Here is a 27,468-nt window from a genome sequence, read left to right on the forward strand (position 1 = left end):
GCGGAGGGATGGAGATGATGACTTGTTATTTTCTGATCTTGCTAACCTGCAGTGTTCTTAATGGGAATAACTGGAAATGAAGAGGCTACTCAGGTGTAATGAGGTTTAACTAATGTAACCAATGTTTCAACTTGTTCTACTGCATGTTTGCTCTAAGGCTTGTTTACGTATTGTATAAGCCAAACTCGCCTGTCTCGTTGGGTGAGTGTGGTTAAAAGTCTGCAGAGCTAAGTGAACTGCTGTAATATCTTACATAGCATTAACAAAATATGCCCCTGTGGTATGACACATGGCATATGAAATCTAAGTGCTTTTGAGACACGCCTCATAATGGTGATAGGCTTTTTTTTTTTTTTTTTTTAGGTGGTGGGAAATTAAGCTTGCTCAAAATGTATTGTAACTATCTTTAGCTAATCAAAGAAAAAAAATCAAAGGCAGAGGGGCAGGGATCAGAGGCCCAAAGGAAGGTAAAAAAAACTCTCACCACTGGTCCTTGGGCTTGTTATGAAATGAATTAGAAATGTTTGCATTGATGGACAGTTTGTATGCTGTGAGGTGATTTTTTTTTTTTCTCCCCCAGCTTCCCAAGTACACTGCCTTCTTGGGCTTCCGGTGAGCTTTTTGGAGTTCATCACGTGAATATTTTTGGTATATTATATATTATCACTTCTTTGGCCAACTTCTTTCACTGAAGAAGTTGTGTAAGAAGAATGTAGTAGGCACTCAGATAACACTTTCAATACCAAGGAAAACTGTACCACTCCACGTTTTTTCCTTTAGTCCTAAACTTAATGAGTTAATACGAAGCTAAATTTAGTAAAGAATTTTTCAAGTAAGCCGCTTATTCAGAACTACTGTAACTTGATCAGTATTTTGCTAAATACTTTTTGCTAATATGAAGTAAGTCTGGTTTTGAACCAAGTTCTGTAGTTAATCTTTTTTGCCAGTTTTGCTCACGAGAGCTGCTTCAGCTGTAGGATTTGGTTTGTTGTAAAAGCCTTTTGTGCTTAGAATTGCTTTTTGTGGTCCCTTGTTAATGCAGCATGTAACATCTGCATTCCTGTAAGAACCTGAAGAGTCTCCAACTTTCCAGGGTCCTACCAGAAGTGCTATCTAATGGAAATACTTCCTTATCACACATTGACATAAGGAACTTTCATAGAAATGTTTATTTTGAGAAAAATAAAAAATATTTAATTTTAATGTCACCGGAAAAGTATTTTAACAAGAAAACAGATAAATTCTTCAGAAGTCTAAAAATAAAGCTACAGTGAAGCAAAAAACTTCCACATTACTTTTTCCTTTATACATTCCCTGCTCTACTGAAAAGTTGGAAGGAAACGCAGCTCTGTAATTTCGGGGTTTCCTGGTTTTTTGTCTTCTGATGGTCTTCCTAATATGTGTGGCATGGTTTGCTTAGTACTGACTCTCTAAAGTTTTCTAGGGTAATGTAGATAGTAGGCATGTACTCATGTAAAGATGTGTTGTGGTTTGTATCTCAGTTCTTTACTGTAGTTCTCTGACCTTAATCTGTGTTATTGGAAAGAGGTTTGTGCAAAACGCTGGCTCCTAAGGCCATACAGGTGATTTTCATCTAGAAACAGTGGCTACAAGGGAATATGCTGCCTTGTGTGAAGCTTCCCAGTAGTTTTTTCATTATATCCATTTTCAGTCCGAGTGTTTTGAGTGTCAGGCAAGAAACTGCAGTTGCCATTAGCGCACTGAGTTGCGTAGTGATGAGGGTCTGGCTTTTCCCCTGGGATCCCGATGTGAAAGTGAAGCCAATGAGGGTTTAGAAGCACTGCAAAGATGCTAGACATAGCAGTTCTTTATTGTGCTGTGAAATTTCTTGATGGCTTAAAAATTTCTGCATGGTAGGGCAAGTTCCAGGTGGTAAATCAGTCTTGAAATTAAGGAGGTTGTAACTGGTAAACTTTTCTCTGAAATAGAACAGATTTGTTTATCCAGCAAATGAGAGGTGGTATAAGAATGCCTTGCTCTTCTTACTGCCTTAAATTGAGAAGGAGAGAGGAATCCAACAATGTGAGCTGAGTGCACCATGGGTGAGTGGATGGCCTTGTATATTTACATTTGACTTATTATAGTGTAGTCATTCTTCTTCGTCTTCTAAAATTAGCAGAGCACAGCATAATTATAATACTTTCATGCTTCAGGATAACCTTTGCATTTCATTAGTTCATTGGTTCTTATTTATGCTACGTCAGTTCAGGAAGAAAAATGCTAAACTGGAAGAACTTGTTTTGAAAGTTCAGTACAAGTGTGTGCTTTCTTCATCTCTAATTTTGTATCTCCCACCTCTTCTCTGAATGTGAAAGTCTGTTTGCCTTGTCCTTTATAGTAAATGGGAGACTTCACTGTGAAGCAGCATCAAAGCAGTTTATTTGCCTTCAAATACATGTATGTATTTGATTAGAAGTTGAGTTGACACCCCTTAAATCCTCCTTTCTTCCTCCTCCCCCACGCAAATATTTTTAGGACAAGATTTACTGGTAAAAATAGTAACAGGTTTGAGGCATCTTGCTTTTTCTTAGCTCTGCTTTCCATTCTGCACTCAGGCTTGTGCATCTCAGCGAGGTGCGGTGGTGTTTGGACCCTGCCAGCTGATGTTGGGTCAGCAACATGGTGCTGTGCTGCGAGTAGCTGCTGGCTAACAGGCAGCTTGTCTCACACACGTCAGTGCAGGTTTTTCCTGTAAGAAGTCGTGACTTTTGGTGACTGTGCAGTACAGGGGTTTCTAACTATTTTGGGAGCTTTTCTGGAGGGACAAGTAGGCAATCTGGGGGCAGGTTCTTTTCTTCTCCGGTAGCCCTATCCAGTGTGGGACTGCTGGCTGCTCCCTTCCCCTGGCCAAGGGCTCTGTGGGGCCACATCTTACCCTGGATATCATCACCTGAGCATTTGTCCCACTGTCACTGTGTGTAGCAGTGTGTGGCCAGCTGTCCGGGCCCACCCTGGTGTCCCTGCTTGGTGCTGGCATGATTTGCTTGCACGCCTGGCTGGGTCTCACCTGCAGCAGGCTTGTGCTTTGCTGCTTGGGAACTGCGGGCGTGGAAGATGCCTGTGTTCCTATGGGAAGGGAGGCTTTGGTGTTTATCTGCCTGGAACACCACTTGAAAGGTAGCCGGCGAGGAATGTGCACCCTTTAAAGATCACAGTCTTGTAGTATTTTATGGATACTTTGAAAGGCAAAAGAGTGTTTGACAGGGTTAGCGGGCAAATAAATGTATGTGGCCCTGGGGCTCTTCACCCTGTTGTGCTAACATAGCTTTCAGACAAAACCAGAAGGATGAGCTAGTCATATTCTCTTCCTTCTGTGACTTGTTGCAAAGACTGGAGTGAAAAATGAAACATTTGCGCTTCAGACTGCTCTCAAGTGTACGACACATACTTCATCTTAGTGTCTTTCCTTGCCGTTGATGTTAATGGAAATAACCTTTTTCGCCACCCATTTTTCTTGTTCACAGTCTTTTACGTGACCTTGCAGTGAAGTCATAAAAGCTTGAATCTTTGCTATCGCAATCCTTGCCATAGCAACATGCGTCATAGCCGTATAATTATTTATTTAATGGGTTTAATTATGAAAACTGGAAAAGGCACTTATGAAAACTGGATCAGGTAGGAAAAAAAAAAAGAGTACTTTTTTAAAAGGAAAAAATACTTTCCAGATAACTTGAGAAAGGAATAAGTTAAGTTCTGGAGTGTTTGTTTTAAACTTGATTCCCTTGCCTACCTTTTCCTCCTTTTTCATTGTTTTTTTTTTTTTTTGTCCGCTGTGCAAGAACTATGCAGCTGCTTCAGTGACTTTTTTCCCCTTTGCCGACCTATAAATACACTTCCTTTGTCATGTTGTTTCCTAAGAGCTTGGCTTCCAGATAGCTTTGCTGTTTAGAATTTTTCTTCTTTGAATTTCATGTTCTCATGTAAGAAAAAGTAATTGGAAATCCTGAAAAACAAATGCTCTTTGTTGCTCTTTAGATTTTAGGTTGTTTGCAGCTTTCACTTCTCACATTGTGAAGTCAGCTTTGCTACTGACAATCATTCCCACAATAATCTATAGGAATAAAATTTGCAGTTTTTAAGACCATACGGACACTTGCATATTCACAGAGCAGAGAAGTTTTTTATAACTCAGTGCTGTGCTTTGGAAGTTCTCTTCATTTGTTTATTGACAGCATGTATACACCAGAAGTTACGCAATCAGCAGTGTCTTGCAGGAGTACGCAGGTCATGGGTTCTGATTAACAGCTGAAAGCAATGGGTCCTTTTCCGTAATTCATGAGGGGAGAATGAAATGCGACAGCTGTATTGATTCCTCTTCAGACTCACTGACATGTTGTGAATCTTTCGATATAAATCAATAGACAGCTCTGATGCAGTAGTAGGAAAATACCTGATGTTCTGGCAGAGTTGCCCTTTCCTGTATCTCTGCCTTCAGGCTGCGCTGGAGTCATGAATGAGAGTGGGAGCCGGTGGAGTGGTAGCATCGGAGCAGGTCTTGGCAGCTTAAGATTTTATAGACATTCCTGCTACAACTACATTAAAGGCTGGTTGCGAAATATGACTTGGTGACAGAGCAGCGAATTGTTAATCCGGGATGGGGCTAGAATTTCAAATTTGTGAACTTTTTGGCATGGAGGTAAGGGTGGGGTTTTGCAAGGAATTTCATGAGTTGGTTTGTGATATAAAACGCCTCTCACTAGATCAGGTTGGCCAAAGCCCCATCCAGCCTGGCCTTGAACACCCCAGAGATGGGGCATCCACAGCTTCTCTGGGCATTATTGTGCAAGTTCCTCTAGGCCTTCAGAGAAAAAGCAATATGAAATTAAAAGTACTATTGCGAAGGGACACAGAAGTCTGTACGAACTTGACATCTATCTCTGTATCTGTTTTTACTTAAACTAATATTTCCTTTAGTCAAACATCCGAAACCTGGAGGAGAAGTTGAAGTGGAAAGTAGTCAATTAAAAGTGACAGGAGAACTCGTGTTTGAAATCACTACGCTGTCTTGTCAAATTAGATATGCAAGAACTATATCAAGTCTTCTGCAGCATTTTGTAGGTTTTGTCACAGTTGCTGAGGAGCTGTTGATGTCTTAGTGGTGGCTGGCAGGCATCTTCAGATGCATCTCTGTTTGGTTGAACTTTGAGGGCTCAAAAAACTGTCGTTTGAGTCTAGTGTAGCCTTTGCATTTGGAAAGGCAGATGGAGTGTACTTTCTCCTGAAGTTTCTCTTCCCTTTTCTGGAACAAAGTGGTCCTTCCATAAGTCTGCCACCACCTGGGGTTTGTGGTTGCTATGGGTGCGTGTGTGTTTGTGAATTTCTGTCTGCAGCAGCAATGTAGCTCATCCATGGTGGAGCTCTTTGCTGTCTTACTGAGTGACACTTGAAGAAAAATGGTTTTGTACAACAAGAATTGCTGCATCTTTACAGACTGACTCCTTTCTGTGCTGCTGCTTATCTCTGCTGGGTGCCTTCTCTGCTGACTTGATGAATGTGTCTCATTTAGGTAGCAGCTTTTCTTCTTTTTTTGGGGGAGAAGGCTCTGGGAATACAGAGACTTGGAGAGTAGCTGTCCTGTAACAGCAGAACGGGCTGCACTGGGGTGCAGAGGTGGTTTACTGGGAGCTTTACAAGTGAACCTACACCTGGTGAGAAGGGAGTGGCGGGAATAACTTGCACCTAAGAAAACAAACAAAGAGGAATAGGCGAATTCTGTAATGGTACAATCTCTTCCACTCGCCTAAGGCAAGGTCACTACATTTCACCTTTCGCTTCTGGAAAGCTTTCACTTGTGTTACAGGGCTTCCCACACCAGTAACTACTGCAAAAATTCCCGTTTATTCTTTCATGTTCTTTTTTTACTTGCCTGTATTTTGACAATTCAGCCTTGTTTCTTCTGAGGAAGATCAGATGTTCTTTTAACATTGCAGCAAAACTGTACCACTTAACCATGTTTTGATGCATAATGTAATCAGCTTGATTGCTTTTTAATATGTCATTCAGACCTACGGTTACTGTCAGCTGGGCTGAATAGGTTCTCTTGGGGAATTTCTGTAATGTGTTCTGGTGGATCACAGCACCTGATGGTAATTTTTTTTTTCTTGAGGCCAAATCTGTGTCCCAGGAGTAAATGGTGATGTTAATGTGTAAAGCTGAAGTGAGTTGTGGAAGAGATGCTGGATTCTTTGTCTTCCCCTACTGCAGTGGGGAGGGAAGGGCAGTTTTTCCTCGGGTGGAGGAGCTGAGGGGAAGTGAATTAGCAGCTTGGAGCTGTGCTACTGGGAAGTCTTCCTCCTTGGGCATCAGTTGTGCACACCTCATTGTAGTTTGATCACTGAAAATCTAGCACCGAGTCTGTAACAGCTTTAAATGCAGTCCTGTTCGTTTTGCAAATCGTAGTGCCAGGGTGCATTAAGAGACAGCTTACTTTTTCAAGTGTTTTGTTCTTAAAGAGCTTTATTGAGTGTATGAGGTGTGAAAATAATGCAAGCATGTGGTTGTGCTTTTTCTTTTGTCTGATTGTGGTGGTGTATCAGCTTTAAGGTGAATATGATCTCACTGAAGGATCAGCTGGTTGAATGTGGGACCTCTTAATGTTATGCATTCCTGATTACTCATACCCCTGTACTTTGTAACTAATTACATTTTTTTTTTTCAATTTTCTTATTGGTATGTGATGGTCCTAGGAGGTACAGGTGCCTCCTTTTTTCTTCATTGAAAGGAAGCATAAAAAAATCCATGTGGGCTCATTGGATGTCTGGAAAGTACATAGATAAGAATTTACACTTGACTTTTTCATGTGTTTGCTTACTTAAGCACACTGCTCTTCAGTGATCGTTCTCTTAACAGCAGTGTGCTTTGCTTTGAACTTTGGGGTAGTGATGCTCGGCTGCAGCTTGCATTAGTGGAAAATGGTGGGTGGCCATTTTGTGTGTACTGTAAGAGTTTTTCCTGATGCAGTGAGGTACCTGTGAAGTGTCCTTAAGGGAAACAAGATCTCTGCATGGCAGTATGAGGAAGGATTAAAAGCGAGGCAGTGAGTGATCCCCCTTTCCTCTTTTTGAATAAAGAAGGCTTTCCAAGTAACATTGACTAAATTATTAGAAAGGGTTCAAGATGGGAGAATATTGGTGAAAACAAGACTGATAGCTCACCTCTTCAGGCTGATTGTGCACTGCAGGCAGCTTTTTATTTTGTGTAACACAGAAGATAGTGATTTCTTATTGTCACATCTGCGCTCCTCTGTTCTTTCCTCCACCCCTCTTTTTTTCTTCAGAAAATTTCTTGGCGAGGCTATCGATGCAAATTTGACCTTTAAGTTTTTGACTGAGCAGCTCGTGTTTCAGGAAATAGTTGAGAATGTGCAAGATAATTTATTGCAGGAATTCGGTGCGTTTTTATCACACTTTGAAGCTGTCAAGGCCATGTAAAAAATCCATCCCTTTCATCTTACCTTACACCATGGAGGCACAGGTCCTGCTCACGGCGCATTCGTGGGGGGGTGCTCATTGCTGTGGCTGCTGCACCTTGATGTGCTTTGTCACTGGGCTGTGGGCTGTGGACAGTGAGAACCACCTGGTGGGTAGGAGGCATGTACATGGCTCTTGGTTTTGTTCTGAGCCACATCGAGGCCTGCCTCAGGTGGCACAGCAGTGCTGGTAACACTCCAGGGTTGATGCTGTGTGAGGCTGGGGGCTTCCAGCTCTCTGCTAGCAGCAGTGACAGGCCCGAGCTCACCCTGTGGCCTGCTCCATGTTCTCCTGCTCTCCCCTGTGTGTTGATTCTGTTAAAACAGAGCAGCTGAAGACACTGCGCTGTGCTTGTGGAGACCACCCCAACCAGCCGTGGAGGTGAGGTGAGTCGGAGGGAGAGGGGCGCAGCGACAGGGCAGATGAGTTGGGTCCTTTTGTCCTGCCTGATTCAGCATAGCCAGGTCCTGCTCCTGCACTTGCTGTCTCCTTTCTTCTCCTGACTAGCCTCACTTTCTATCCCACTGGGGTAATTTTACTTTCTTTCTGGTTAGACAAACCGACGCTGTTTTGTAAGCTAATGGTCTGTCTCCATTAAGTCATTAAGGAACCGTGTTTCATTGATGAAAGTCAAGTTCAACAGACCTGGTGTTTAAGGTCAGTAGACTATCTGTGTAATAAGTGCAGGTGTGCAGTCATGAGTGTATCATGCAAGCTGGTTTTCTTTAAATCATATGTTCTTTCGCACATGATAATTACTGGTAGGATAGAAATACCAGCAAGGTTCATCTTGAAAGCTTCTGTATTTACCTTCCATTTCTTTACAAATGTTACAGCCAAGCATTTTGTCTAAATTACAGAAGTTAGTTAAGTAATAGTGAAAAACCATGTGAAAACTGAGATCACCTTGACAGGAATTCTGTGTCATAATTTGATAATCCAGTTCACATACTTATTACTTGTTATTTCTTTCTGCTTGTCATCTCAGGTTTTTATTTGGATGTTCAGACTTTAAATGTGGTAAGGAGGAAACCCTAACTGGATTTATTATGTTCAATATGCTTTTCCTTGAAAGAGCGTTGGTCAATTTTGAAAGAGCTATTTTTCATAATCTTGTATGAGTTCTCCTCAAGTGTGTAATAATAACAAAAGGGAAGATGTTTGAAAACATACCACAGAAAGTTGGGGGGGGGGGGGGAGGAAAAACAAACAAAAAAACAAAACAATGAGTTGTACCTCCTCAAAACATGAAGGGGAAAAAAAATCCTGTCAGGGTTTTGCTAATAATCAAAGTTCTCTTAACTATTGGAAAAAAAAAAAAAAAAAAAAAAAAAAAAAGCCACAAACAAATTAATAGTTGAAAGACAGTCCTGGGTGCTAAGGCATCTTTTAAATCTCTGTGATAGTGCAGCAATCTGAGTGTTTGTTTAAATTTCTGACTACTAGTTTACTAAGGGTGTTGCAAAACTTTTTGTTTATTGCTAGTGCATTAGATAGAAGTATCTGATAAGTGATTCACTCTATGCTTTTAAGAAAAAACTCTGTGATAGGCAAAGAGAAAATAAAGTGTGTTTTGGAGATGTGCATTGCCTCTTCTGGGAAGAACAGGTTTTTTGTTTCCCTCGTGCTGCACCTGTGTTAAAGAAACCATTGGGAGTTAATGTGTTCTCCAAAGATACCTGGCGGTGAAAGATCTCTTAGAGAATAAAAGTAAAACTAACCTTGGCTGCTGTCAAATTCTAGGTACCGGTATTCCCATTTTGAAAATAAGCGAGCTATTGCACTGTGTCTGCTTTTAGGAGTGCTCATACTGATTTTGCTTTAAAGTAGGAACTTCTGACTACACCTTCAAATGAACAAATTACATAGCAGTAACACCCATGCAGAAGGCTGGCTGATTTTTTTTAGTAATTGCAGACCATTTTGGTATGTGATCATCAGGCTGGGGCCTGAGATACTGTGTGGTTTGTGTGAATTCCTGTATTTTATATCTGTAGTCTTCACCTGCAATGGTCTCCCTTCCTGTAAGGTATGAAAAAAAAAAACTATTTTCCTTTGGCTGCATTTAACTATGCGGTCAGAAGCGTAGGAGAATTTGAAGTTATGTTCTGAGCAGCAGAATTCCATCAAGGCTGGTGTGAAATCGAACGAGGCTTTCTCATTCAGGTGTAAGGACCTGATACCAAGTTTAAATGAGAACATCTGCAGAGAGGTGAAAGAGTTTCCAGTCACTTATTTTGATGTGAGTTATTCAGACTTTCTGTATACTTAATAAAAGGGAAAGAGAGTATTAAGTGGCAAAGCAGAGAGGGAACTGGGGAGATAGCAAGGCATTTCTTCATCTGCTGTCTGTCAGATCAGATAGCATGAAATTGAGTGTGGTGTTAAACATTTTCTGTGTGCATGTTTCTCCTTGTGTTTATATATTTTGTTAATACAGCACTACTAGGAGTGCCAAAAGTATCCCTTAAGCTTCATTACAGGTAGCGTATGTGTTCTGGGCATAAATCCTGACCTTAAATCTTCACCTCAACATGGATTTGTCATGAACAAAAAATTGTTTATACTCTGTTCTTACCCATAGTTTTTAGGTGATTATTTTTAGTTCTCAGATAATAATTTCCTGTTAAGAACACATTTACATAATTCCGATTGATCCATTGCTTCTCATTTTCTAATGATCTAAGGACAAAGTAAAAATGGGGTGTGACAGGAACTGGTGTGTTCTCTTCACGGATCAGTGCTTTCTCCTCGTATTGACTCCTTTAAATTGTTTGGTCTACAAACTTGGTTTTATTCCACTTAAATAGCATTAGAGTGGCGAGATGGATTCTGTCTCCCCTAATGTACCCCTGGTAAATAAGATAGATGCGTGTTTCCTGGCGATTGAAGTGAGGCAATCAGCTAATACCGGGATAGTGAGGAAATATCTATCCAAATGCTGGAGTTGTTTGTTTGGACTCCATATGACCTTCTGTCATCACTGTTGATACTCAACATAAGCAAAATCTAAAACCAATATGGCAGCTGAGATTTTTGCCTGGCAATTTTGGAGATTTCTGAGAAGCTCAGTGCGTAGCTTGTTCTTGGAGTTACTGCTGCTATTGCTGGGCTGTTGGGTGTCTGAAAATGGACCAAGTTCATGGTATAAGTAGTTGCTTATGACCAGAAAATTAGAATTTGCAGGTGTGGACAACACCTCTTTGAAATTTCCATGCTACTTGTGGACCTGCAGGTGATAGCAAGAATAGTCTTGCATTCAGAGGATATGTCAAGAAAATTTCTTGCATGTGACAAACAAGAAAAAGCAGTGTATAAAACAGTTGGTAGCAAGTTTTTGCATATGCAATGCTCCACAAAAACTACCTGTATTAAATGTAAGAAACTTGTCCAAGTTAGTAAAGCTTCTTTTTGGATAATCCACTTAGGGAACTGCTTGCTGTCCTGTACAGGAAGGAGGGGAGAGGGATTTAAAAAACTGACGAGGCAAAAAATGACACTTTAAAAGGAGTTGGTTAATTGAGTATCGTAACAGGGAATGTGTTCTGTTCTTGCTCAGAAGAGAATCCGTAACTTTGTACCTAGCTCTATTTTTCCATTTGAACTGCTTGAAGTACTTTTTTGCATTGGAGCCTCAGCTGGGCTTCAAATCAGTGACCATACAGTTGAAGTTATCAACCTTAGTCCATAAAACTTATTCTGACTTTTTTTTTCTGGATAGGTGGGACTGTGTGATCAATTTTTGCCCGTGGCATAGCATGCAGATAATATTGGTCTTAATGAAGGGATCATGGAACTGAGGCAGTTGCTAGAAGTATATTATTTTCTTTCATAAATGATAGTCACAGTACCAAAGCACACCAAGAGCAGTTATAATCCAAAAGAAACACATCTAACAGTTGAAAATGAGAGCATCACATCTTGATGACATCTTTTACTTTCTTTATGGAAGAAATGTCATCAGCATCTTCTTGAACTTAACTTATTCCCTTGTTTTTGCAAATTGGTAGCAGAAGACTTCTAAGATTCCTTTGACTTCAAGATGTAGGCCACAACTAATTTACAAGCTCCTTCAGTTGAAGCTTCTTCATTATAGATAATGCATAATCACGGTTAATGACAGTATTTATTGTAATAGCGTATAGTCTGGAGCAGCTTCAAGTAGTGATTTGTTACTCAATTCTGTTGAATAATTAAGTTGTTCCAGCAATCACCCTGTCCATCACTGTTTCTTACAACAACACCCTGTATTGGAATATGTTTGTCTGCCTCTACATACATGCAGTGGTATATCTATAACTTGATCCTTTCTTCAGCATGCAAGATGCCTAGGTGATCCAAGCTGTCATCCCGTTCCCTGACTCCTCTTAGAAACCATTCAACTGCTGAATGTGCTCTGAAGCCTGTCAGAGAGTAGCAGAGTTCTTAGAAAGACTGCAGTGGTTCTGTCTTCCAGGACCTGTAAAGCTGAGGCAACATTTTTGGTTTATTTTCCTTTACAAGACATGCTGCTTGTCTGCAAGTAAGACTAACCTTAGGCTTGTGTGACTCTGTAATGGCAGAACTTACTGCACAGAATTTAGGCACCTCTTACTGCACACACCCCAAGCGTTACCAGTGTTTTGTTCAGTTTACATCATTATGTCATGTAGATAAAACAAATTACTTTTTATAAGTATAATTTAATAAGCATTTACACAATGTAGTTTAGTGTGGATGACCCTTAATCACTTGTGATTCAACTCCTTGCATGAGCAAATTTTACAGTAGCTATTTTATCGAAAACACAGAAATGCAACTTTTAAATTAGAGCATGTGTTAGCACAACTGAATAATTCAGACAACTGTGCGTCATATTGAGCAACTGAGGACAGTTGATTGCAGGAAGTCTAAAAATACTTTGTATAAGTTCATTGCCTCATGCACACTTGAAGTGGCTAGAAACTCAAATGTATGCTTGTTAATGTCCCACAGCTTGAAATTCCAGGACTTGGATGGAACAGAGAGCCCCTGTAGAAAAACTAGTGAAATCTTGAATTTGTGTGTGCAGAATAATGTGCTTATGCAGTCAGCTTTCTCGTCCTGTGCAAAATTATTATGGTTTGTCCTTCCCCTTGTAAACATCTGGAATTGTGATAATTCTCTACATCACCTTGCGGGAGAGGGAGGCCAGACAAATAAACAGGACATTACATTTTCAGGAAATCAATTGTTGTTCTACTTCTTCCAAAATACATCTGCAAGCTCATGTGTACACATGCACAACTTGTAGGAGATGACTGAAGGATGAGCAAGCGTTGTTTTCCTGTGTGTTCAGGACACGGTGCAGTGTGTGGAGTGCGTTGTGTCTCTCCCACCAGAGCTGGAGGGGGCACCAAGCTGGTCCTGTGCAGGCAGGGCTTGGCACAGAGGTGCATCGTGTCTTGCTGCTTGCTGATGCGTTGGGTCTTTCTTGGGGCTGATTGAGTATGCTCCTTCTTCCAGACCAGGTTTTTCCATAATATTTTGCACCTGGAGAAGCTACCCAGTACTTCCCTCTCTTCCACAAAACCCACTGTACTTTGTGAAATACTTCCTGTGTGCTTTTAATCCAGTTAAATTGAAACTGCTTGGTTTTGCTTTTTGACTGCAATTTTTTACTGTAAGATCTCACATAGCTTCAGGAATGGCCTAATACAGTGACTACTTGGTAGTCCTGAAACAGTCCAGAAATCATTTTACCAAATATCAGTCACGTATAATTATACAATCATGTAATTTCTGATGTGTGCATATCATATCACTGTGTGATAATGTAGAACAGAAATTAGGGGCAGGAGGTAGAGTCCAAAAAAGATATTATGCTTTATTTTCAGATCTAAATCCCCGCTACAGAGATTGGAAGATAGCGCCGGTCGCTTATTAGCAACATCTTGGGCTCAGGGTTCATTCTGCTCGAGCTCTGCTGCCTCTGCAGACTTGTCTAGGCCAGCTTTTTATTTTGACTGTTAGTAAGACAACGCCCTGGAGCTGGTTACCCTTCAGATGGTCTGTCCTCTGATAAAAACTGTTCACCGCTCTCCTGTCTGAAAGGCCGTCGGGAGCAGTATCAGTGGAAGCCATCGGGCTTACCTTGTCCTGAGCTGTTTGGATACAGTGCGTTTATCAGCCTCTATATGGACTGTCTATCTTGTCTAGCACTACTCCCTTGGTTTTTTTTCCGTATATTAAGACAGGAACAGCCAGGGCAGGCTGAGATATGCCTTTTTACAGACGTGGTCTCGGCGGTGCCATACAGCACATATGTTGAGGTTTGTGGTTCTGAGCTATATCCATTGTAAATCCTGTAGGTGAGGTTTGAAAGCACGTTGGCCTAAGGAGCACCTGCACTTTCCCAGGACAGACTCTTTTAAATATGCAAAAATACAAAAACACCCAAACAACCCCAATCCCATATGCAGTGTGGTCAAATGTCCATCTCCAGAAGCATTTTCTCATCTTTAAAGTTTTCTGTGGGTGTAAATTCCAGCACAGCTTCACACTCTGCCTCATCATAATGGAGTCAGAAAGAAATTACTGTCAGGTGGGAAGATCTTTCTTAAAACCTTCTTTCAACATTTGTGTCTATTGCAATGTGTTGGTTAGAAGTGTGGAGCAATCTGTAGGTTTTGACCAACAAGAAATGTGTCAGAAAGGTCATGTTTTTATGACCCAAAATAACTTGTCAGGCATTAGGCATTAATATAGTCGTACAGAGTAAGCTTGAGATGATAATTTCTTGATATATGGCAGTAATTGCAAAATTCTTTCTGAAACTGCAGTTCAGTCTGCACATTTCTATTTCCTGTGATCACGTGCTGCAAATCAGTTTCTTCCTGTCTTTTGCTCTTTCTCATTCATTGGTCACTTCTGTGCTTATGGAGTTTCAATGTGCTTATAGAATACCTCACACTAGGAAAAATACTTTGCAAACTAGGGGTTCAATAAAAATGAACTTACAAATTGGATGAATGTTACTTTTTGTCTATGAAAAAGGTGGCTGGTAGTTTCGTCTCAGTCTATTTCCGAGTAAGTCGCGTGCATTAGTTCTTACTTACTGATTTCTTCCTCTAATTCCACACGCTCAGTAAAAATGAACAGAAAAGTGAGTAATGGCGCCTCTGGTGAATGATACAATCTTGTTCTAATTTCTAAAAGTATCTTACAAAATGTAAACAATCAGGAGGGATTGCTAAATGGCAGTCTAAATCTTGCTGTCTTTAGAAAGTGGTGACTTAAATAGGTGTCTGGGGGAAAAACCCACCCCTGAACTTCAGTTCAGTAAACTTTTTCCTATTTTTTCTTTTTTTTTTCCAGGGCAATGTATTTTTCTTGTCTTTTATCCTCTGAGCACTCTTGGTGATTCACCACTGTATTACCTACAAGAACAAGTGCTTGAGCATCCGTGTGACGCTCAGACTCGGTTTAGTCAGCAAGTACTCGCTTGGAAGCGTGTGCCTTTTGACTGTGAATAACAAATATTGTGGGAAAATAATGGTACTGCTGATAACTGAATCGCAGAAACCCGTTGAAGTTTGTTCTCTGTTATTAGAAACAAAGTCTCCCATCGTTACGTGGCTCTGCTTCCCTAAGCTTCGTGTGACTTTTCTACCTGGGCTTTGAATTCTGTTTATCTAAATGACAGTTTTATAGAACATCAGCCAGAAGCATTGAGCAAACTTGGGATGCATGGGGAAACAAATGTAATAAGAATTTGATCTCTCTCTGGTGTTTCTTCAATGCTGAGGGTGCAACTTGCACTTTTCTTACTTTTCATTTAATTAGCATTTCAGATCTCTATGGAAATTAACATAATAACCTCAGTTGCCTTATTACAGGTAGACCAGCCAATGAATATCCAAGTTCTAGGTTGCCTATGGTATTATTATAGTATCTTAATCACATTTAAGCTGGTTGTGCTTACGATTCATCTGGATTCATCTCATCTCATCTGGACATCTCTTGCAAGTTGAGCATGTGTGAGAAAAGGAGTGAAAATAAGACACTTATTGGATCATGTTTAAGGAAGATGTCCTCCCCCGTGGTTCAGCTCTTTTAACAGCTACATCGAGAAACTCTTAAAATACTTAAAATACGTTAAAATACAGTATTTTTCAATATGAAGTTGATATATGAGATGGGAAGGAACATCTTGGTTACAGAAGGCTGCTAGCAGACTTGATGAACATTGTTCAGATTTGGAAGAAATACTAAGTTGCTGAGTGGGACAATTAAATATTTAGACCTATTAAACAAAAAAATAAAAAATACACTTGTGCGTTGCCAGTGTTCCAGTTACGAGTGTTGTGATTAATGTCTTGAACTTCATGTTGAAGTGTATAAAATTGTCTTATAGTAGTTCGATTCTTACAAAGTGTACGTTGCTCTTTCTGGGTAGACTTCAGTGCTGTGCTCAGGAAAACAAAACAAAAGCAGAAAAGAGAAGAAAAGCTGTCAAAATGGCTCGTGGCAGAATAACAATGCTGTTTTTAAGGTCGATATTTGCTTTTTCAAGTGGAGAAGTGGAGTAAAGAGTGTATTTTTCTTACTCCTTTGAAGCTGATAGAAGTCAAATGAATTTCCCCTTGCTCCGATATTGTCTCCTTATCGTCATGGCAGTTATTTTGATGGGATGGTGGAATAAGTGATTGTGATTTGGAGCTAGATGTCTTTTTACAGAGTTTCACCGCTACACAGGGAGAGATCAGGCTGTGTAGCAGCTTGTCTTCCTACCTTGCTATTTCAGCTGTATTTCTCATTAGGAGTTCACAGATTACTGAAAATTGCTTCCTAAAGAGTAAATTATTTTGTTTTCAGAATGCTCTTGCTCAATAGATGATGTTTCAAATCACAGAGGATTCTAAGGTCTTTGCTTATGCAAACTGTCCTTTGGCTGTGCACTTGTGGGGGAAAAAATAAACTTCTAAACAGTCAACAAAACACAATGCTTGACAGCTGCTTGATTATATATTAACAGAATTACAGAGATTGGAAGGGACCTTTGGAGATGTAGTCCAACCCCCCTGCTCAGAGCAGGGTCAGCTAGAGCAAGTTGTTCATGGCCATGTCTGTTTTGTTGAGCATCTGCAAGGACAGAGCCCTTTATGCAACCTGACTCAGTGTTCAGTCAGCCTCACAATGAAGTTTTTTTCACACTTTTACAAGGAATTACTTGTACCTCAGTTTGTGCCTGTGGCCTCTTGTTGGACTTCGCTGTCTTTGCTTCCAACCACCAGGTATTTATTACACCTTGATAATATCACTTTCCTCCCTAGGCTGAAGAGCCTTCCCTGGAAAGCTGCTTTTGGGCTGGCTGGCCCCCATCCTACACTGATGCCTGGCTTACTCCTCCCAGGTGTGGGACTTTGTATTTCCTTTAGCTGAACTTGGTGAGATTCTCCATGGCCCATTTTGCCAGCCTGTTGAGGTCCCTCTGAGTGGCAGCATGGCCATCTGGTCTATCAGTTTCTCCTCTTGGTTTTGTATTGTCTTTGAACCTGCTGGGGGTGCGTTCTGCCCCATCATTAGTGAAGGTACTGAACTGTATTGGCCCCAGTATTGACACGTGGGGTACACCACCAGTTGGTCTTCATGCTGCAAGCCTGGAATTACAGCCTCTGCAGTCTATCTCGCTGTCCATTTATCTATCCCGTGTCTCACTGTGTTCCTCTCTGAGGATGCCATGGGATACAGTGCTGAAAGCCTTCCTGAAGTCAAGATAAAGGAAATTGACTGGTTGTTCATCCACCAAGCCATTTCTTTCATCAAGCTAGTGATGCGTGTTTTTTCCTTTCACAAATCCATGCTGTCTACTCTCAATTACTGTCTTGGCCTTATTTGTTTGGAAGTGGTTTCCAGGGTTATTTGCTTCATCAAGGTAAGGTTGACCCATCTGTAGTTCACTAGATCCATCTCCTTACCCTTCTTGAAGACAGCAGTGACTTGCTTTCTGGAGGTGTTCAATGCCAGGTTGGAAGAGACTTTGGCAACCTGGTCTAGTAGGAGGTGTTTCTGCCTGTGGCAGGGGGATTAGAATTAGATGGTCTGTAAGGTCCCTTGCAGCCCGAGACATTTTATGATTCTACGAATATGGTTATATGAAACCAGAAGAGAAAACCTAGATGCTTTTAACAATGAGGTGTTTTACAAGGAATGTCAAATGCAACTAGGTTACCTTTTAATACTATACCCTCCATTTAAAAAAAAAAAAAAAAGTTTTCAATAGGGGGAGAGTCCTGAGACAAATCCTTGTTTCAGCTGGCGCATGTGAATGAGTGGTCTTTTGATCTCCTCATCCAGTCATTGTGCTGACTTTCGTGTTTGTGTTTTAAATGAGTATCATGGCAGTGGATTGAGAAGCTTTCAGTAGAATTGAGGGATTTTACTTGGTGTAACAAAGTGGGCTGATAGCAACAGGGATGTAAAGGCTTAAGGCTGCTTCATACTTCATCTTCAGCAGTTTCTTTTGTTGCTGTTGATTCTTGCTTTTTACAGTTGTTGAGTCTTAGGGGTTCTGTGCATTTCCAGCCTAACTACTACAAGATCATAGCCTCCTGTACTGCCTGATCTCCTTTATTTCACTTCGTTCCCTTGCCCTTACTGAAAGTAGCTAATAGCAAAAGGGTACTTCAGGGAAGGTGCTTTGTGGTTTAGGGGGCAATGCATTAGAGTCCCCAGTCAGGTCTAGATGTGTCTGTTGTCTTCAGGGAAGGAAATCATATTGTGAACTGTGTTTTAATATCTGTGCTTATGCTTCTGTGTTTTTTCTTGCATTGAATAAAGATGTGTATAAATTCTGGTAATGCTGATGTTTTCAAGAATTTGGGGAAAAGGAAAGATGTGATGCCAGTGTGATAAGGTAGCACAGTGCAATTTAAAATGTCTTAGATTTCTGCCCATGAATCTTGTGCTTCTTTGGACAAGGTGCTTAATCTCTCCTGTATGAAATGCAGATACTAAAGGGGCTTGTTTTGTTTGTCTTGCAAGCTATGTAGTATGGCTAGCTTTTTTTTTTTTTTAACTGCATGAGCAATAACTGGATCACCGTGTTGCCTAGAAAGACATTAGAACTCGGGGCTATTTTTTCCCATGCAACTGAAGAACAAAATACAGGCTAAGCTTAGTTTTAATAATTGAATCTTCTCATTAGCCTCATCTGTGAAATAGAACAAGTTTTATTTGTTCAGATGTTACGTTACTTAGAGGTTGGCTGTGTCTTGATTTGGTAAGTGAATGGCGTTAATTACTGTACCATTTTCATACTGGTAGTAGTAGAACAGCCAGTGCATGGGGCTGTGTGGTCTCCATTTGATGAGTTGAAGCTTGCATTTGGGGGAAATATAGCTACTGATACTGTTCTATCAAGCTCAATAAATTTCACATCAGGAAATTTTAAGCTGTGAACATATTAACTGCTATATATATGCCTTGTGTTCTCTATATAGGAGCTGTTGTATTTGGCTATGATTGAGTATAGAATATACATAAAATTTCAAACAGGACCATAGCTCCTAACCTGTTGAATATAAATGGCATTAATGTTATGGTTTGAGCTATCAGTGTTTTCTGATAGCTCGGGTAAAACCTGGATCACAGTTTTTTAATCCTGTGAGTGTTGCTGCAATGAGGTAGATACTTCACAGCTCTGGTTTCTGTGCATGGCAGTCATCTAGTTGTAGGGGTGATATCAGAGTAAGCTGATTAGCATGATTGATACTGCATGTCAGGGCACTGGCGTAATGGGCTACCATTGAGACTGCTTTGTGAAACCACACGCAGATGAGGTAATCTCATTAGATGATTAAAACCTTCATTGAGTCTGCAAGATTGCAGAGCTTTCAGTTGTATTGCAGTTGGGAACTGATGCTAAGTGAGTGTAGTGCTCTCCTCAAGTGATGCGGAGATGGAGACCTTCCTGGGTTTTTCTCCTGGATGAGTCGCCGCAGCCCGGATAAAAGCCGATGCAGGATTTTCCATCTGGCTGTGTCTTAAAGTAAGGTTTGGGGTGATGGAATTATTTTCTTTCAGAGTCAGCATCTGTCTCGTTAGTTGACTTTTTATCATGCTTTGCTGTTCTTTGTGAAATTCTGTAGCATTAGTGCTAAAATTGTGTTTCTGTTTTATGTAGCTTCCCATGCCCCTATACCAAGGGGGAGTATTAAGGGTTATGTTGCTGGCAGCAGCAGTTATGTCTTTTAACAAGTAACTGTTTTTTTTTGTTGTTGTTTAGTTTTCCCTGAAGGTCGACTTTGCCTTGGCCCAGGAAGAGGTCGGGTGTAAATGGCACTCCTTGTCTTGTTTACAAACAGTACGGCAGGTAGCGCGTGCACGTGCTACAACAGGTGCTATACAGAAATCCCATTTGGCTGGGTCATATGCTATGCATTAAGGAGCTCATCAAAGGACATGGAATATAAAGTGAGAAGTAGTGTATTTGGTCACATCCTTAAGCTTTGTTTTTGCTAGCCAAACTAAAAGGGAAAAACAAAAGCTTCCAATGCTGGGACTCCATTGTTACAGTATTCATGATGCAGGCATTTAGGAAGACAGATTACTGGCAATAACTGCTCTAGCTGTATGGCTGAATTATTCTATGTTAAAGATTAGCCCAGTAATCTGCTTGGGGAGGTGGGGGAGCAACAACATTTCCAACTGGCATTGCGTATCATGAGCAGTTGGTCCATCCTGTTGCTTAAGGAAAATACTGTGACACTAATATGCATGCATGCACATCTAGTGAGACAAAAACAAGCACAAATTCTGTTTTGGCAAGGGAACCCCTGTGATGTTATCTCTTCTGAGCTCCATTTTCAAATGTGGTCTATTTATTCAGCAATCCTGTGAGGAAGTGATCTTTGTCTAAGAGCTATTGAAGATACAGTGTCAAAAAACACCTCACCAGAACCCCGTGAGGACCTGTTCCAGCATGTCAAAAAGTGGGAAATATGCACACTGTGACAAGAATGTTCTTTCATGTGCATTTGACAGAATATAAAAATACAAATCTGTGCAAGTTACTAAGGGTTTATAGACAATGATATGCTGTGAAATATGATCAGTACAGTAAGTACACACAGCAAGATTTCGGTTTTAATTTTCCTTGTTTAGTAATAATGGCATAAGTTGATAGTATCAAATCATCTCGTATTGATTTTAAGACTCAAGGTCATGCTGGATATCAGTGATAAGCAAGTAATAGGCAGGCCCACAATTAACGTGCAAAGCCAAGTTGACAGACTAAAATGAATTGCTTGACAGTTTCAATCTCTGCTGTATATAGGTATGGAAACATTTTGCCTTTCATCTCGAACTTGCTCTCTTGAATGTACTGGCTGCGTTGAGGAATCTCAAGATCTCTCATTCAGAGACCTTGGTCAAGCCCTGGTGTTGCCCGAGATGCTGGAAGGGACTCAGTTGAACTTGTTTGTACCTACTGGTTAGTTAATGGGCAAAGCAAGCTCCATACACAGCTGCATGTTGTCTGCAAAGGATCTGTTGCTCTGAATAGAATTTAAAATTATAGAGTATTTCCAGTGAAATGAGGCAACTATTTTGATTACAAAAATAGAAATGTCCTTTGTTGGTATGAGTGCAAACCAGCTTATTCTTTCCAGAATGTCTGCCTTGAACAGAAGAGAGCAAATCATAAATGAGAACTGTCACAAGATACTTTTCAATGGGAGACCTGGTGTTTTCCATTCTTCTGTGTGCATGTTGTGTCCACTGGAGATGCCTGAAGAAACAAATCAGCAGGAATTAGGTTGGTTGAACAGTCCAGTGATTCCAGGTTCACTGAGGCAGAGTTGAAGACAGGGAGATTAATCCATGAATTGTGCTTGTTACTTTGCCATTCTTACTTAAATGTTGCAACTTATTTTCTTTACATAGGCTGGCTGTAATATTTGGGAAATCCAGAGGCTGTTGGTTCCTACATACTTGCTTTCAACTCTACCTATACACTGCCTTGATAAACAACTGCAAACAGCCTGTCTTAAAACACTTACGCTTTGAAGTGTGTGTGTGGAAGTATCTTTTTAAATGTCTCTTTGATATCTTTGTTTTAATGTCATTTCTCACAGAAAGGGGAATTAGGGCCAGGTGCCAGAGCAATCCCAGAAGAGTAGGATTAAGACTGAGCCCTTATCTGCAGGGACTAACTGGGAGATCTGGACTATGCAGAAATTATTTTTGTTCTTACTCTTAGCTCATAAAGAAACGAATAGGTTTTTCTGTATCAAGTAAAATTTTGCTGATGGTAATTTGTGTTTTGAGTGCTAATTTAACTTTAATTGTAAGAAATCTAGACTTCCAGTGTTTCTTTTGCTTTGAGTAAAGCATGCTGATTAGAAATCGCTTAATGTGTGTATCTCCATATGAAATACTCAGAAGTTATTTTGCTGCATATGAACCAGCTATTGAGTTTTTTTTTTCCCAGAAAACTTTCTAATCTTCTTAAAATAGTGATCACAAAATATTTTGCTCTGCTGTTGTGTTCTGTTTTCTTCCTTCCCACCCGCTGCTCCCTCTCCATAACAACATGGTGTGTGAGCCCAAGAAGAAGCTAATGTTCTACCTCTGAACTGTTTCTTTTGTAGTATGTTTGTTGAGCTAGCTGGCCTGCTTCCAGAAGTGCATGAGCATGTTTATACATCTAGCCTAACAATAGTATCATAACACCAATTTGTTTAACCTGGGCTGGAAATAACAGTCTAAATGTTGTGAATCAATGAGAAAGCAGTCCTTTGTGTATGCTTCTCTACTGTGTCAGCTCATTTGTGCTACCTGATAAAAATCACTGGAACTTAGTTGCTGTTCTGCGGGCAACGTGTCAGTTCTGGGAGTGCGATGTGATACCTCTCGTAAAGGCTCAGAGAAGCTCAGCCGTAGCTTTTCCTTCGAGCACTATCACATGCTGTCATCAGCTTGCTCGGGCAGAAGGTGTTTAATTTGTATGGCCAGTTCAAGCACATATTACTGCGGGAAATCAGCTATCCCCAACACTTTGGAGAGGGTGTTTGTAGTATAATAGACTATTAAATAGTTTGCCTAAGTTATTTTTATTACAGCATTTGAGCCGAGTTGTGAGGGGGTGGAAAGCATGTGATTAATGCTGGTTATGCTTATTTATTGCTCACAAAGCAACTCACTGATTGATTGGCGTATTTTACTTAAGGTGCCAAGAATTCGGGATAAATGCTTTTTACTGTTGCTTTGATTCAGCAACTTTGCCAAAATAATTTTCCTCTGGATTTAAGCAATTTGGACAGTGTTTATTAGCAACTGCTGTTAGGAGTCCTGGCAGTGCTTAGACTCTTAATGTGCCATGGGGCCTCACATTTTAGAAGTGAATGGGAAAAAAAGAAAAGCAGCGCACTTGTTTTGAACCAAAATGAAGTGATACTGAGGTTTTAAACATTTGTACTTCATCATCTCATCCTCAGTCTTCTGATCTTTGCTCTGTAATAATTCAGTTTTAATCTAGCAAAATCTGAGCAGACGCCTCATCTGCTCAAGTCTCACTTTTTATGACAAATTTTGAAGTTGAGAGTAAGAAACAGGTATTCCTGCCACCTTAGCAAGTGAGCATGTTTTTAAAAGTGAGTATATTTGTTTCCATGTTATTCAGTCTTTGCCCTCCCTACTTACCAAGAAAAATGAGTGCTCTCTAATGATGCACTAGCTTGGGTGAAGTGGCACCTGTTTAATAGGGGACTGACTGCAGCAGTACAATAATATGACGTTTGTAGGTGTCTGATCTTTGCAGTCGGTGACAGTGAAGATACAATCATTCTGCATCAGCAGCTTCTAAAATTATGGCTTGGCGTTGTTGTTGTTGGTCTTCCAGTTCTTCTGTCACGATTCACGTAGTGAATAAGCAGCTTCAGCTCTGCAGCTCCCTAGAAGAAAGATGCTTGTGACAGAGGCAGAACTAACCTGACCAAATGTGAAGGGCAGCTGAGTATTGCTTAGAGGAGCTGCTTACATTTTTTTCAGCACTTTTGCTGGTCTTTAGGTCTGGGAGGGAGGGTGGATGATTGTACAAGTATGGGAGCCGTTCACTTGGAGACTTCAGTACATGCCTTAAGTCTGTTTAGCCTTAAATCAGTGAGTTGCTTTGTGAGCAATAAATAAGCATAACCAGCATTAATCACATGCTTAAATGTGTCTTGTCACACACCCTAACATACGTGGCACTGGTGGTTCCTGGGGGGAAGAGCCTTTGGGTGCCCCTGTAAGTGAGGGGAAAATGAGAAGCTTCCTTCACTTGCTTCAGGTTTGATATGGTGTTATGGTGGTATATCTTATATATAAAGATAAAATTATTTTTTAAAAAGCTGAATTTAAATGAATGACTTCAGTTACAAATGATGTGATATATTCTGAAGAGCTGGAAGATTCATACAAGATCTTAAATCTTCTTTCTGAACTCACACTGCTCTGCTGCTCCAGAACACTTCCCATCTGAAGGATTAAGTAATGGTCATGTTGGGAAAAAAAAAAAAAAAGAATAAACCTTTTCTAAGTTGTCATAATACAGATACTGGGGGGAAGAAAAGAGTTTCATAGGTTTCTGGCAATCGCTAGTACTCTCAGTTCCAGAATGAAAAGGGTTAAGTTAGGAGTTTGAACAAAAGTACCTGCTGAGGTAGTTTGTTTTTTCCATCTACCAGCAATTAAAAATATTTTCAGCCTGCTGCATGTGTACCTTATAATTCTGTTAGAAGACAAAAAAAAAATTTAGAAAAACATGTTTTCCCCTTTCCACAGTTACATTGTTCCTGTGCTGGCAGTAGTAAGAGCTCCCAGAGTGTAAACAAAGCAGATATCCTTTAGATGTATAGAGAGCCGACTCAGTAAGTAACAGGGCTTCCAGTTTTAGAGTTCCTTTGCTGCCTCTAAGTTAAAAATTAAACAATTATTATAGTAAGTGAAACTCTCACAAAAAGGTGTAAAAAGCAGTTGGATAATGCAGTGCTTGCTTTTCACGTCAAAGAGCAAAGCTTAAAAATTTGAAGTGCTTTGCAAACCAGCTGAAGTAAAGGGGCTGTAACACTTGAATCTACTCAAAATTTAAGAAGAAATACAAAAAATAAAACCCTGACATTTAATTTCTCATAGCAGTGTTGGTGGTTTAATGATTAGTTATTTCATTTTATCTATTTTTAATGTTTTTCTGCGCTTTGTGATGTGATCTGATACAAATGAAGACATGAACAGTCTCACTGTACTGAGCAAACAGCAGGCTAATTGTTCGCTTTATCTAGTGCACAGAGGAGGAGGGGAATGAAGTTTGTGGTGAGATCAGAAATTCTGTGCAATTCTTATTCCCTTAGCAGTTATTCATCAGAAGGATGCTGTGCTTAAAACGAACAACAAAAAATACCCAGAAGGCTAGACATCTTCTTTTTAATATATGCAACAACAACAAAAACCACCAAATCCTTCTTAGAACTTAAAGGGAAAGATGAATGATGATATTAAGCGTGTCTGGGTTTGGGGCATTGTTTAGATGAGAAAGTTGATACTAAAGTGCATTTTGCCTTATCTTGTTGTTTATCCTAGGAAATACTTGGCATAAGGATTGCATTTTCTGTGCATTTAATATTGAAAACAATGTCATTTGCATTTATATCCTTAGATGATACTGGAGATGTTTGCATTCGTGTACTAACCAGATGCACAAAGTGCCATGTTTTTGTGTCATATTTGGATGAAGTTTTAGATGTCGGACGGTTTTAACTGATCGAGCTGTGAGCTGCTGCCTGTTTGGTAAACTCAATGCCCTTTGTTGGGTGGTGCCACGTCGGGAGCTGTTCAGCTGGGAGCTCGGCCCATGTAGCAGAGAGCCCTGCTGCAGCACAGCTGTGGTGGCTGGCCTCTGAAATTCGGGCTGAGAAACAAGCTCCTTCTTTCATGATGCAGCTACATAAAGATATTATTCTGCATTTACTTACTTTCTGTCATATGATGCTTACAGCGAAAGAGTACTGGTCAAAATGACCAGAGCTGTGCAGTCGGATTTCTCACAGCAGTTTCCAAAGGAAATGCTGCATTTCTAGAGAAAACAACATAACGCTTCCTATCTTTCCACTTATTTAAACTAAGCATGCAGGCTTGATTCAAGGTGAGTCTGGGAAGAAGTATTTTCTTGTATCTTGTAGTTCACTTCTGTTCTCGCAAGTACGCTTACCTCCTTAATATTTTTTGAAGTGAAGTATCTGTGGGCCCTGGAGGTTGGCCATTAATTTTAGGCCATTGTGTGAATGCTAACTACTTAAAAATAGTCATGGAGCCAACCTTGCTTCCTCTCAGGGTTTATCAGTTGGAAGCATCTTCTTTTTATCCCATGTGTAAGCAGAGACCTCTCTGGATTGATGATTTGATCTGTATAGTGGAAAATCTAGGCAGGATATCCTTTCTCTGTTATTCCTTGGTGTGATGGCATCAGGGTCTGTCTTAACATGGGGGAAGGGAAAGGAGGATCCTATTAACAGGCAGAGTGGTTTCAAGGGACTCCTAAACTATGAACTCGCAGAGAACCTCACATTTACTTTCCTTGTTGAAGCATTTGTGCTTTGAGCTATGATTACGTGGTGTGGCTTCTGCTGCTGAGCTGAAAAGCTTGCTCATGTGCAGTCCAGCCATCTCGCATTTGGAAGCGGTTGTGGGTATTGTGCTGGAATATATCATCAGGAGCTCCTCTGTGGTTAGTGTGAGTGCTTGCAGGCCTTAATGAAATACTGCGCTGATGGGCTAGATCCAGTCTTATGCTGTAGAAAGGCAGTGCCCGAGCTTCCCCTGCTAGCGAAAGAGTATTTCGAGTGCTTTTCTGTGACTGAAATGCTTCTAAAACCATGCAGTCAGTGCCTGATGTACGGTAGAGGTTCAGTGAATGCATGATCGAGTGTGTCCGCAGGGTAGCAAGCATGCTCGGAATTGTGTTGGGATATTATTAGGACCTTGTGTTTTGGCATGCTTGTAATTATTCCCCAGTACTACCCCTAGCCTGAAATTTCTTAGCACTTCCAAGGCAGAGGGATGTTATCAGCTTCAGTGACTGAGGAAGAACCTTTGATCTGGTAGTCCTAAGCTCCCAACAAGGAGGCCATATAAAAATGGCACTGATTATTTTTCCCTTGTTCCCCTCTTCAGGAGATTCAGTAGGGCTCTCTTCGAGAGGGGTGAGTCCCTTTCGCAGTCGGCTCGTTCTGCTCTTATCTTGGTGACCTGGTTGTGTTGCGGTGTAACCGCAAAGGAGGAACCTGAAGCCTTTGGGGAGGGATGACAAAGACAGGACGTGATTGTGGGTTTGCAAGACAGCAATCAACCGGGACTTGGAATGCAAGACAAAATCATTAGAACTAATGAAAAGAAATGCTTTAATTGCCTGTCTGGACTTCGGAATCTATAACTCCGGAGCGTTCATGCCAAGACGTTAGTAAAATGTAAAGCACATGACTTTTATATTGGTAATGAAAATGTCTGTGGTGTCATTGCATGGGCTTTTACATGAGGGGAGGATAAAGACCTTTCCCTCTGTAACATGAAGTTCTCTTTGACTACATCAAGCTAGCAAAGTCCTTCTCATTAGCAGACTGTTCAGTGACTTTTGATCATAGGACTCTTTTAATTCTTTTAACTGCAGTGTTTAAATGGACTACTGGTTACATTTCACACGAGGATGTAATAATGATTTGGAAAACAAGATACAATGCTGCAAGAAACTTCTATTACCTTTTACTGCTTACACTATCGTAAAATTGAGTTGGTTTTATGAAACAGTATAATGACTGACTTCAATGCAGAACCTCAATATATGCAAGAATTTGTACCTCTGTACACTGAATAATGTTGCACAGTTTTAACTTAGTTCAGCCTCGCATCTGGAACAAACATCGTGAGCCTATGAAGCTAGCATGCTTTTTAAGCAACGTTTCGAAAACCAAAGCAAGGGAAGGTT

At 40.5% G+C, this 27,468-nt stretch overlaps 1 protein-coding gene across 5 annotated transcripts in view; it reads left to right on the top strand.

Moving 5' to 3' along the window:
• The window catches only part of GAB1 (GRB2 associated binding protein 1), a 95,466-nt gene that overhangs the window by 17,205 nt on the left and 50,793 nt on the right, over positions 1 to 27,468 (top strand). The window lies entirely within an intron of this gene.

Source organism: Anas acuta, chromosome 4 (assembly GCF_963932015.1).
Source record: "Anas acuta chromosome 4, bAnaAcu1.1, whole genome shotgun sequence".
Classification (NCBI taxonomy): Eukaryota; Metazoa; Chordata; class Aves; order Anseriformes; family Anatidae; genus Anas; species Anas acuta.